This window comes from Ipomoea nil, unplaced genomic scaffold (genome assembly GCF_001879475.1).
Source record: "Ipomoea nil cultivar Tokyo-kokei standard unplaced genomic scaffold, Asagao_1.1 scaffold0233, whole genome shotgun sequence".
In the NCBI taxonomy this organism is placed as follows: domain Eukaryota; kingdom Viridiplantae; phylum Streptophyta; class Magnoliopsida; order Solanales; family Convolvulaceae; genus Ipomoea; species Ipomoea nil.
This window is the reverse complement of record NW_017616661.1, coordinates 449,255-460,612: the sequence shown is the minus strand read 5'-3', so window position 1 is coordinate 460,612 and position 11,358 is coordinate 449,255. Positions and strand designations below refer to the sequence as shown.

The following is an 11,358-nucleotide window of genomic DNA, read 5'->3' as shown; positions in this document are numbered from 1 at the left end:
GTAATAGATTTTGATATGCCATATTGTAAATCGTAGATCCCCAATTTTATTTTGGTTAGACTAGTCGAGTCATAGACCAAGAAAGGGAAAAATAAATTCATTAGTTGAGGAAATTGATGAAGAAGATATAAAGCCTAAAATCAAGAATTTGCCTAGTGAAAATGGCAAACAAAAGAGGAAGATGTATGCATATGAAAATATGTATACAAGTTATGAAGACTATCATCCGAAGAAGAAATCTCTCAAATATCCAAGAAGAAATCTCTCAAGAAATCAAGAAGAAATCCCTCAAGAAATCCCGAAGAAGAAAGAACGTGACTTGAAGTTTGCATGAAGCTATCTTGAAGATCAAGCATCTATAGAAAGAAAGGAGTACACCAAGTGAAACAAGATGATAACCAAAAGGCTATATGGACGAGTTGGAAGAAGCTTGAAATATTATATGCAAGTTCACAAGTTTGAATCTCACATCCCACATATTTTAAAGAAAGCCAAGTTTAAATCCATTAGATGAAGTATGGGCGATGGTTTAGCCGAAGGGAATGTAATTCCAATTGAAGGGATGAAGTATCTCAAAATTGATATAGGGATACAATTTGAAAGGATGAAGTTCACGCATCTCACCCTTGGGGCAGAAGTGTCAATTTGATGGGATGAGATTTGCAAAGGGCTTCAATTCAAGGGATGAAGTTTCAATTCTAAATCAAGTAGCGCTTCAATTCAAATCAAGTAAGGGATGAGATTTCAATTGCAAAATCAAGGAAGGGATGAGATTTCACTTCCAAATATAGTAAGGGATGAATTTTACATGGGAAGAGATTTCCCAAGTCAATTAAGAAGATGAAGTCCCAAGAGGCGTGATCTACACCAGATGAATATTTTTGGGACGCCATTTTTGCGAGAACTTCTACCTCAACTTGCAGAGAATCTCTGACATATCTGCAACGTTATCTTATCCTCTGAAAAGGCTATACAGCTAGAAGAAATTCAAAAATGAGAACGTTTCTTTCCAAAGGACGGATTCTCATTACCAGCTATAAAAGGATGAAGATTGAAGCAGTGGAAAGCAAGGGCGAAAAAAAAAAAAAGAGAAGCAAGAATACAAGAGAAAAGAACAAAGCTAAACAGAGCATACAAAACTCAAAAAAAGCTTTCCATCTCAAGAGCTTAAATTGATATATTCTTTGTGAGATAAACACTCAAAGTGATACAGAGCTTACAAAAGAAATATCCAAGAGTGTTAGAATCTTCATCAACTACAAGAGACTCAACGCACCATCGAAGATAATCTACAGAGTCTCAAAGTTGGAAGCAAGGCAAAACTTGTTTTGGAGCAAAACAAGGGAAAGGAGGAAAGTAACACGGAGTTGTGAAATCCTGGATTGTCACACGGAGTTGTGAGATCCGAAGCAGCAGTGTCGGAAGACATTGGGCGTGATTAGTGCAGGCTTTGTGATCAAAGCACTAGATCACGGAGGATACGTTTCTACTGGATCGTAGAAGACGGGGGGAAAGTAACGCGGAGTCGTGAAATCCTGGGAAAGTAACGCGGCGACGTGAAACCCGAAGCAGCAGTGTTGGTGACACTGGGCGTGATTAGTGTGGGCTTGGAGATCAAAGCACTAGATCACGGAAATTCATTGTATCTTGGAACCAAGAAGTGGTGGATATAGTGAATTGTTCTTGGAGATAAGAGCAAGTAGAGTAGGAGGATTACACCACCTCGCGAACCACTATAAATTGCCTTGTGTTCTTTACTGCTTTCTTTACTTACTACTCTTGCTTGCTTCTCACGAGAATAATCTTGACACAATCTACACACACACCGTATCGTTTATTTAATTTCCGCTGTGCACCATACTCTAACAATCTAGTTAAGAGTTTTGGTTTATCTCTGGCTTAGCAATTGTGGTACTGTGCTAAAAAGTTTGAAAGTCTATTAGAAAATTGCGGTCAAATACTTTTAATTAACTTTATATTTTCAGTAATTGTATTTGTATTAATCTTAAATACTTAAGTCATGCTCCACCTTTTAGGTTTCCCAAATTTGTGGGGAGTTGTTCCAAGTTGAAGGCCACCGTTTGCATTAAATGATTTTATACATACACTATTGCGAATACATATCAAAATCGAAACTCAGATTAAATAAATACATATCAATAGAGATGAATTCAAAACACTTTGCAGCTTTTCTATTTTGACGTTTCATTTTCCGGTGCAAACCCATAATTGCTCTTCAGTAATTGTTGAGTTTTCTTGGAATTCTAAATCCTCCAAATCTGATTTGAACTCTTCAGCTTAACTCTGTTCTATAAATTATGGCTACTAACCAGCCATTTTGCGAATTAAGGTCTGCGTGTTTGTTCTTTATTTGCCATCTACTCCGCCTGAAAATGGCTCCCCTCTACGTGTTTGTTCTTTCTTTGTTTGGTCGCTGCTCTTCATTAAGGTCTGCCTCAGTCCGAGTACCTCAGTCCAGGTAATTTTAAACCTATTTTAATCCTTCTATTTCATTCCTTCTAAATACAAATACAAACATGCGTAAAGTTGGGTAGATTTTAGCCTTCTAAACTTGGCTCTATAAATACTTGGTACGACATCTTCAATTCATTCTCTACCACCATTCTCCCTTTGAAGTTAGGTTTGATCCAATTTTCTTTCTAATTTTCTGATTTTGAAAATCTTCAAATGGCTCCACTATTCATTTTGTATGCAATAGTCAGGAAACAGAATAGTGAAGAAGGCAGAACAACAAATACTAGAGCAGGTAAAGTGTATGCAGTGCTAATAGTACTTATATATTCTCTATTGGTCATTCTATATTCTTGGATATTTTTTAAGTTGTTTTTTGGTGTTGATGTTGCTATTACTGTTTCAATAGAATGAGGTTATTTTATTGGAACCCAGTTCACTAACTGTGAAGAGGACTCTCAAAATGCAGTTCAAATTGACTTTTATTGGATTGCAGGAATTAAACTACATTGAGGTATTACGGTTGTGGTTACTAAGGAAGATCATGTATAATTAGTCAAATAGTTTAGTATTGGTCATTTCATTATTCAAACATTAATATTGTATGTAGATGTAATTACTCAATTATTCGAACATTAATTTGGTATTCTAGTTTTATCTATTTAGAAATTGGCCATATAAACCTACTGATTTTCTGTTATTAATTTTAGCTAGGATGGACAAATCTAGGCTGTAAAATCATCAATGCAAATGTCTAGGGATAATATAAACAATTGAAATTTACCTTTTCCAAATCTGCAATCTTCCAAAATAACCAAATGTTTTTAATTATCCAATCTGCTGTGGTCCATCAAATGACCAGCTACATTTTAATGTAATCAGTTTCACACAGATTAGGATTAAATATAAACTGGACACATCAATTTCAATAGCTGAATGAAAGCTAATCTAAGAACGTATTAAGTCTTATACTTAGAAAACATGCACTGATATTCAACAGATTTGAAAGTTTATGGTTACTCTTTATACATAGATAATACAAACAATTGAAAGTTACCTTTTCCCATCTGTAATTTTCCACTATGACCATCTGTTTTTCAAGTTAATCAAATCTGCTTAACAGAAATTTAAATCCTAAGTTAATCAAATCTGCTTAACAGGCAACACTATTATATTAAAAATCCCTTGCTTGGCAAATGTTTTGCATAATTAAATGAAATTATAAGCATGAAACACTATTATATTATGCATCACAAAATAAGTTTGTACACAAACTGTTACTTTACACCACCATTGGAAGGAAACAGTGGCAAATATTTCGGTTGTTAATGCCATGTTTAACACTCCAACACCAATCAGTTGTATTGATACATATCTGGGCATCAGAACTCATTTGATTCATCACTTGCCATTTCTTGGATTTCAAAATGTTAGTCAATCTAGACAGTAAAGTAATAATCATATTAGGCTTATAAAGACAAATTTGTGTTTTCAAAGCAGAATGAGATAACAAGTCTTTTATTCTTCCCAAAAAGAGTATTCATGACAGCCCTTTAAGGCCCAATCAGTATTCACATATGCTAACAATGCAAATAACATTTGGTTGTTTTACCATTAAAAATTCTGTACAGTCCTTACAAACAGAATTCTGCTTAAAGACATGCGGAAGATTACTTCATCAACAGTTATTGGTGGAAAAAGAAAAATCAGCACTAAACATTTTTTAAGCTACCTATTTCTATGGATCTTCATGAGCATGTTCAAACTGAAAATCAATTGCTAGATTGCTACCTTTATGCCTCAGGAATTAGTCTGGAATAATGTAAAAAAAGTAAGATAAAAAATAACCTAAAATCAAAACTTAGCTATTTTGCCCCTTTGTATGGTGATTTGTCCTTTCGATATGTATATGAAGATTTCAATCAGAAGTCTAAAAAAATGTAAATCACACAAACAATAATAAATGAGTAAAATTAAACATTTGAATTTCACAAATTAACACAGATTTATACACATTAGATACCTGGCAAAAAAATAACTTATCTGGTAGATTTCATTCGATGTTTGAGTTGCTCTTTTTAGTTCGAACAGGTGATTTAAAGCACTACAAACATTTACAAAACAAATTACTTAAATCTATGCACATTAGATTGTCGAAATCAAAACAGAAATGAATGAAACCACCAACGATTTACAGAATGAAACACAGATAATCAAACATATAAACAAGAATTAAACCAATTAAAAAATCAAGGATTTGATTTTCTTATGCTTACACAGAGATCCTTCCGTTTCGATTCGTACTCGGGTTTCCAGAATATTGCCGAACAGAAAAATCGAGGAATGAAACAAATTGCGACCGATCTAAAACTACACTTTCAGATCGAGGAGTACTGCAAGGAGAAATGAAGAACCAATCACACAGTACGAAAGAGAGGACGATCCGACTGAGATTGGCGAGAACCAGCCTTCTATATGATGAAGCTCATTCAGAACTATATGATTAATGTTGTTTTCAACAGATGGTAGCCAGACTCAGCCGGATGTAGAGAAGACGAAAGAGACAGAGAAGAGAAGATAGAGACAAGAAGCAATTTAGATCTGCCGAGTCTTTCGTTCAATGTACTAGAGATACCCACCACACCCGCCTTTTTTCTTTTCTTTTTCATCTCCCATTCATCTGCTAATTACACGTAGAAGTAGATGAAGACATTATAATCTCTCTCTCTATTTTTAATATAATTTTATAATGTTGAGATGTATAATGATATCTTCCTCATGTTAAAATTCAACTTTTAGAAAATGAGAACTCACAATCTACAACAAATATTTCATCTTAGGATCTTCATCTCTTCTGAAATCAATCGTCAAAGCCATACAATTTTCAGACAAGATTTACAATCGTACACTCCAACAAGTCTTATACTCCATGGTACGGGATGTTTTTAATGTTGAAAAATAAAAATTATGCTGTCTAATTCTGATATAATTATATTTTTATAACATATATTTTCATACGCTATTAATTTGCTTATTGAGAATTTTTTATCCCCTATTATAATATAGATGATCCCCTATTGTAATTTGTTTAATGTTAAATTTGAAAATTAATTATTATGCAATACAATTTGTATTCAGTTATTTCTCAAAAGCGAATTAGATTAATTGTAAAAATTAAACACAAAAAAAAAAAAAAAAAAAAAAAAAAAAAAAAAAAAAAAGAAGAAGAAAGGAATACATATCTAAGTGTTAGCTTTAGATCCTTCCGTTTCGATGCTTAGTAGGGTTTCCATACTAAGATTGAATAAGATGCAGAGTAATAGAAAAATCAATGACGGATAGACGACCGATCAATGAGGAAAACCACAGATGCAAAACGAGAGAGACAAATCAATAAGAGATTTGGGAGAAATGAAGAACGAGAAGCACAAATCGAAGAGAGATAAATCAGAGATGAGAAATGAAAAAGGGGAAGCTAAGAACGAGAAGCAGAGATGTTCTATAGCTTTAACGGATAATCATATTCATTAAGGTCAAATTTTTTAATCAAATGAATTGCTCAGATTAATCAATTTTAATTTTTCCTTAAGTTTTTCTAATTTATCCTTAATGAATATGATTATCCGTTAACTTTTCCATTAAATATTATCTTTTCCGTTAGTTTCTGTTAGTTCATCGTTAACTTATTCATTGATTTCAATAAGAAAGGTCTTAGGTTCGAACCTCATCCTAATTAAAGTTGACATAATTAGTACTCTATTTTACTCTAAATTTAAGTTATCATGTACTTAAATAATAATTTAGTAGCTAAAACAAAAAATAATACATATGCATTTCTTTAATTTAGAATTATGTGTCTACAATGTCTTTATTCAAAAAAAAAATTATTCGTAATCAATAAATTAAATAAGAAAAATAATTGCATTAGTTATATTGTCTTTATTTTTCTCCAACATAAAAATTCTTTACATTTAAATTCATCAATTAATTATATTCGCTACATTGTCTATTATCTTTTTTGTGCACTATTTTTTAAATTAAATATCAAAGTTATAATACAAAATAATGCTATATATTTATTTACCAAGTATTTTATTAATACCATGAAAAAATTAAAAAAATATATAAATATAATTAATAAAGACAATCATATTAACTACTTGAAGAGAGTATTCAAATCACACAACAAATTGAAGTGAAAACTATCTCGCAATGTCCTTGGAATGAAACCAGTTTGAGCAGTACATTTAGCTATGGCATCTATTGAATAAATAGTAATACAAATAACCAAAAACATTTTAATAACAACAAAAATTGATGACTTACAAACAAAGATTGTAGCTACCACCAAACAAATTTAAATTGATACAAGTCAACAGTGAACTACATAACTAAATTAAAGCTAGACAGGGGCATCAGAATCAGAATTCATCACATGCCATTTTCTGCAAATAACTGCTAAGTATTGGATACAGAACTACATTCAACTATAGCTCAGCCATAATGTGAGACATGGGCATCAGAATAAGATTTCATCATATGCCATTTATTGAAAATAAATGGTTAGCATTGGCTAAATATATTAAAGTAAAATTCATATATAAGAAAGACAAATTAATTGCAAAGCTGGAATACTAAAAGACTTTTCTTGGTACCAGTCTAGATCGGACAATTTGACAGTGTTAGAGAGAAGGTCAGAAGAGATGAGAGAATGCTAGCTGATCGAGATGGCAAGAGGGGTCTGTGGTGGAATGTAAAAGACACAACAGATCTCACATTTGTGCACATCTCTAATGGGTCGGGTTTGGATCGATCTTCACTACACATTTGCGCACGAAAAAACCAGATCTGTACTCAGATCTTACATGCACTGGATCGGTCTTCACTACACATACAATATATAAGAAATACATTAGCTTTTCGTAGAAATCTTAGAAATTAAACTCAGCAACGGTAGGAAATCGTAAAAACCCAAATCAAAATGGAAGAATCCACACTTAGCTTTTCGTAGATATCCCAGTCAGCACTTGGATTGTAGAAGCTCCGACCACTTAGAGATTTGTATCTTGAAAATTTCATATCAATCAAACAAACATGATATGAAAATTATAACAACAATTTATAAAAGAATAAATCTCATATTTGTTTTTTTTTTATATATGAAATTTAATAACATTAATATTTTTAATAACATAACATGATTTTAATATTTTAAATATTGGTTTGTTTTGATTTTTTTTTAAAAAAAATTTAAACAGTTTGAGATGCTTAGGAGTCCCCAACCACTGTTTAACTTTGAAAGTTAGAATTCCAGTTATGCTACTGAGAAATATAGATCACTCCTTGGGACTGTGCAATGATACAAGGTTGATAGTAACACAGTTGAGAAATCATGTTATTGAGGCACAAATCCAATGTGGCAACAACGCAGGTACAAATGCGTTGATATCAAGGCTATCTTTTACTCCTTCAGACCCAAGATTTCTATTTAAATTTCAAAGAAAGTAGTTTTCACTTATGTTGTCATAAGCAATGACAATCAACAAAAGTCAAGGTCAAACCCTTTCACAAGTTAGTTTGTTACTGAAAAAACAGTTTTTAACCATGACCAATTATATGTAACAGTTTCTGGGGTGAGTAATCTTGACAGTCTTAAGGTCTTAATTTGTGGGGAATCTAGACGTCTTTTAAACAAGACTCAAAATGTAGTTTACAAAGAAATCTTTAATAATGTGTAATTGTTTTGTTTATGGAACACCAATAAATTATATTTTGTATATTTATTACATCTAAAACCTTATTGGTGTTATATCTTCGATATAACAATTTTTTATATATTGCACCATAATATCATGGCCGTGCATCGCACGGGGGCAACTACTAGTGATAATAATAATAATAATAATAATAATAATAATAATAATAATAATAATAATAATAACAATAATAACAATAATAACAATAATAACAATAATAACAATAATAACAATAATAATAATAATAATAATAATAATAATAATAATAATAATAATAATAATAATTTTAAAAAAATAAAAATAATATAATTAAGCTAATCATATTAACTACTTTTTGGATTTATTGACAAAAAGTGTATTCAAATCACACAATAACTTGAAGTGGAAAACTACCACGCAATGTCTTTGTTTGGCATCAGCAGTTAGCTCTTCAATATTAGTATATGTTTAATATTTTATGCTCTAATTTTTATTTGCTCTCCCTTATGTCCCATATTTAGTTTCAACCATACCTATACAATTATTTTATTGACAATTATAATCAATCTTGACTATATTATCTTGCATTTGTAAACTTAGAATTACCTATTTAAATACGTAAATTCAACATTCAATTATCTATGCATGAACAATTCCAATATAATCTTGTCTTGATATACTTTAAAGTACTTATTTAAAATAAAATAAAATAAAATAAAATAAAAAAACAAACAAACAATGGGCATTATCCCAATCGCGCAATGCGCCTAAAAAACTAGTTATACTATAAAAGTTGTACTATACAATTTTTTTGGACAAAAATATCCTACAACTATAACTTCTGCTATCTTTTCTTATTATTATTACCACGCACATGTATATACAATATCTTTTCTTATATTCTTCAATGATAATAATGTATGTAGATATTATATATTGGAGCAATATAAATAATAAGTTTGATTTAAATTTAGATTTTAATTAAATGTTATCATAATTATATTTAGTAATTTACAATATCTAAAATTCTTATTTAATAATATTAACCATGCCATAATTATTATTCAAGTGATCAACTATACTTTTAATATAATATAAATACAAAAAAAAATATTATATACTATTATTTTAAAAAAATATTTTAATCTAATTAAAATTTTAACATTAATTAAGTATAATAATATTGGGTATATATTTTTTAGCTTCACGCATATAAAATATTAGTAAAATTAATAGATTACTCCGTATAAAACATTGGTTTGCATATCAATCGTTATATCGTGCGTTCCGACCTGCCCAAAATAACGTCGTTTTGTTCAGTTGTGTGGGGAGTTGACGCGACGAAGTTTATGTGTATTCTGTTACTAGTTTTTTTACGCGCTTTGCGTGATTGGAATAATGTCCAATGATTATTTTAAAATAAGTATTTTAAAGTATATTAATGCAATATTATATTGAAGATGTTCATGCATAGATAAATAAATAATGAATGTATTTATTTAAACGGTAATTTAAAGTATATAAATGCAAGATAATATATGTGAGATTGATTATATTGTCCCTAAAATAAATGTTTGTAACTTTGTAATAACGCTAGCCTAAAAATGATAGTCTAAATAAATACTATTTTTAGTTTTAATTTCTCTAATTTTCTTAATTCTCTTTTGGGTAGCATTGTCATTGTCTTCATCTTCAGTACATTTCCTCTTTTTTTTTTATTGGTAGTGTGTCATGTGCAATTGGGTTACTGGTAGTAGCATAGATAGATTCATTGTGTAATGAGATTATGATGTAGGAAGCTTTAAATTTGCTTTTGTTGTGTATATGATGGGATCTTAGTTGTACTATTAATTCTTTATCTTACAAGCACCTATTGATATTTGGTAGTTGTAGTTTTTCCCCTACATGTTTTATGCGTTGTGATATGTGTGTCGTAGGTTATCATGTGAAAGTATTGAACAAAATATTAATATTTATTATATTTATATAAAATACTTGGTCAATAAATAAATATATATAACATATTTTGTAGTATAACTTTGATATTTAATTACAAGAAAATGTAAAAAGAAGGCAATGGACAATGTAATACTGAATATAATAAATTAATAAATTTGAAGGTAATGAATCTTTGAATTGTAGAAAATAAAGATAATATAACTAATGAAATTATATCTCTTTTAAATTTTTTTAATAATGAATAACTTTTTAAAATAAAGGCATTATAGACATCTAATTTTAAATTAATTAAATTCATATGTATTATTTTTTGTTGTAGCTACTAATTTATTTAATTTAATAAGCGTAATAAAGTGGCGTACATACTTTTTATCAACAATAATGAAATCATTGATTTTTTTTTAATTTACATTCGTTATTGAGACAATTTGTTTTGAAAGTTTGTCAATGACAATTCCTATCAATAGAGGATGATAATAAATAATTCAAAATATATAGTTACAATAGATATTGTTATAATGATTTAGTAAAAATTAACTTTCAAATTTCTTTAGAAATTTTCATGCATTGATAAAATTTTGATGTGTAAACTTGTTCAATTGGAGCCAGTAAAATGTCAACATTGTCAATTCTTTGAAAAATGGTCCTACCGTTTTAGAGTCCAGGTGTAATTTTATTTATGATCAACAACTTTAATTTGTAGTTCGGTCGCGCAGGTCTAACAATGATGTAAGAACAATTTTGTCCCATAAAAAAATAATAGTATAATATTTATAAAGTAATGTACAATTGTACCATTATAAAAATACATACAAAAAATATTAATACCAAAACGACCTAAATCATACCAATAATGCAAAAGTATAATTGAAATATTAAGTTTTGTTCTGATCTAAAAAATCAAAAGAAAATTAATTAAACGAAAAAAAAAAATTAACTTAATTTTTTTTTAAATGCATAAAAATCAAATGATTTTTAAAGTTCTTGATTTGTAATCTCTTATGCTTAACTTTGAATGTTATGTATTTAGTCGGACTAATTATTTGACAAAAGTTTATGTTAAATTTTATATTATATATATTTTAATACATTTTAACATATTCGTAGGAGATGTTTAAATGATGCAAATTCTAATTGGGATGGGATTCGAACATAAGACCTTTCTTATAGAAATTAATGAGTAAGTTAAAAA

At 29.5% G+C, this 11,358-nt stretch overlaps 1 long non-coding RNA gene across 2 annotated transcripts; it reads right to left on the bottom strand.

Moving 5' to 3' along the window:
• Window positions 1-2,064: 2,064 nt before the first annotated feature.
• On the bottom strand, window positions 2,065-5,121 carry LOC109146467. Of its 2 annotated transcripts, XR_002048447.1 has the most exons (4): window positions 4,749-5,121; window positions 3,530-4,576; window positions 3,257-3,334; window positions 2,065-2,697 (listed from the first exon to the last, which is right to left on the bottom strand). It is a non-coding gene; the product is annotated as an uncharacterized LOC109146467 (long non-coding RNA). The 2 variants fall into 2 exon arrangements; XR_002048448.1 differs by having other exon boundaries at window positions 2,065-3,334.
• Window positions 5,122-11,358: the final 6,237 nt, after the last annotated feature.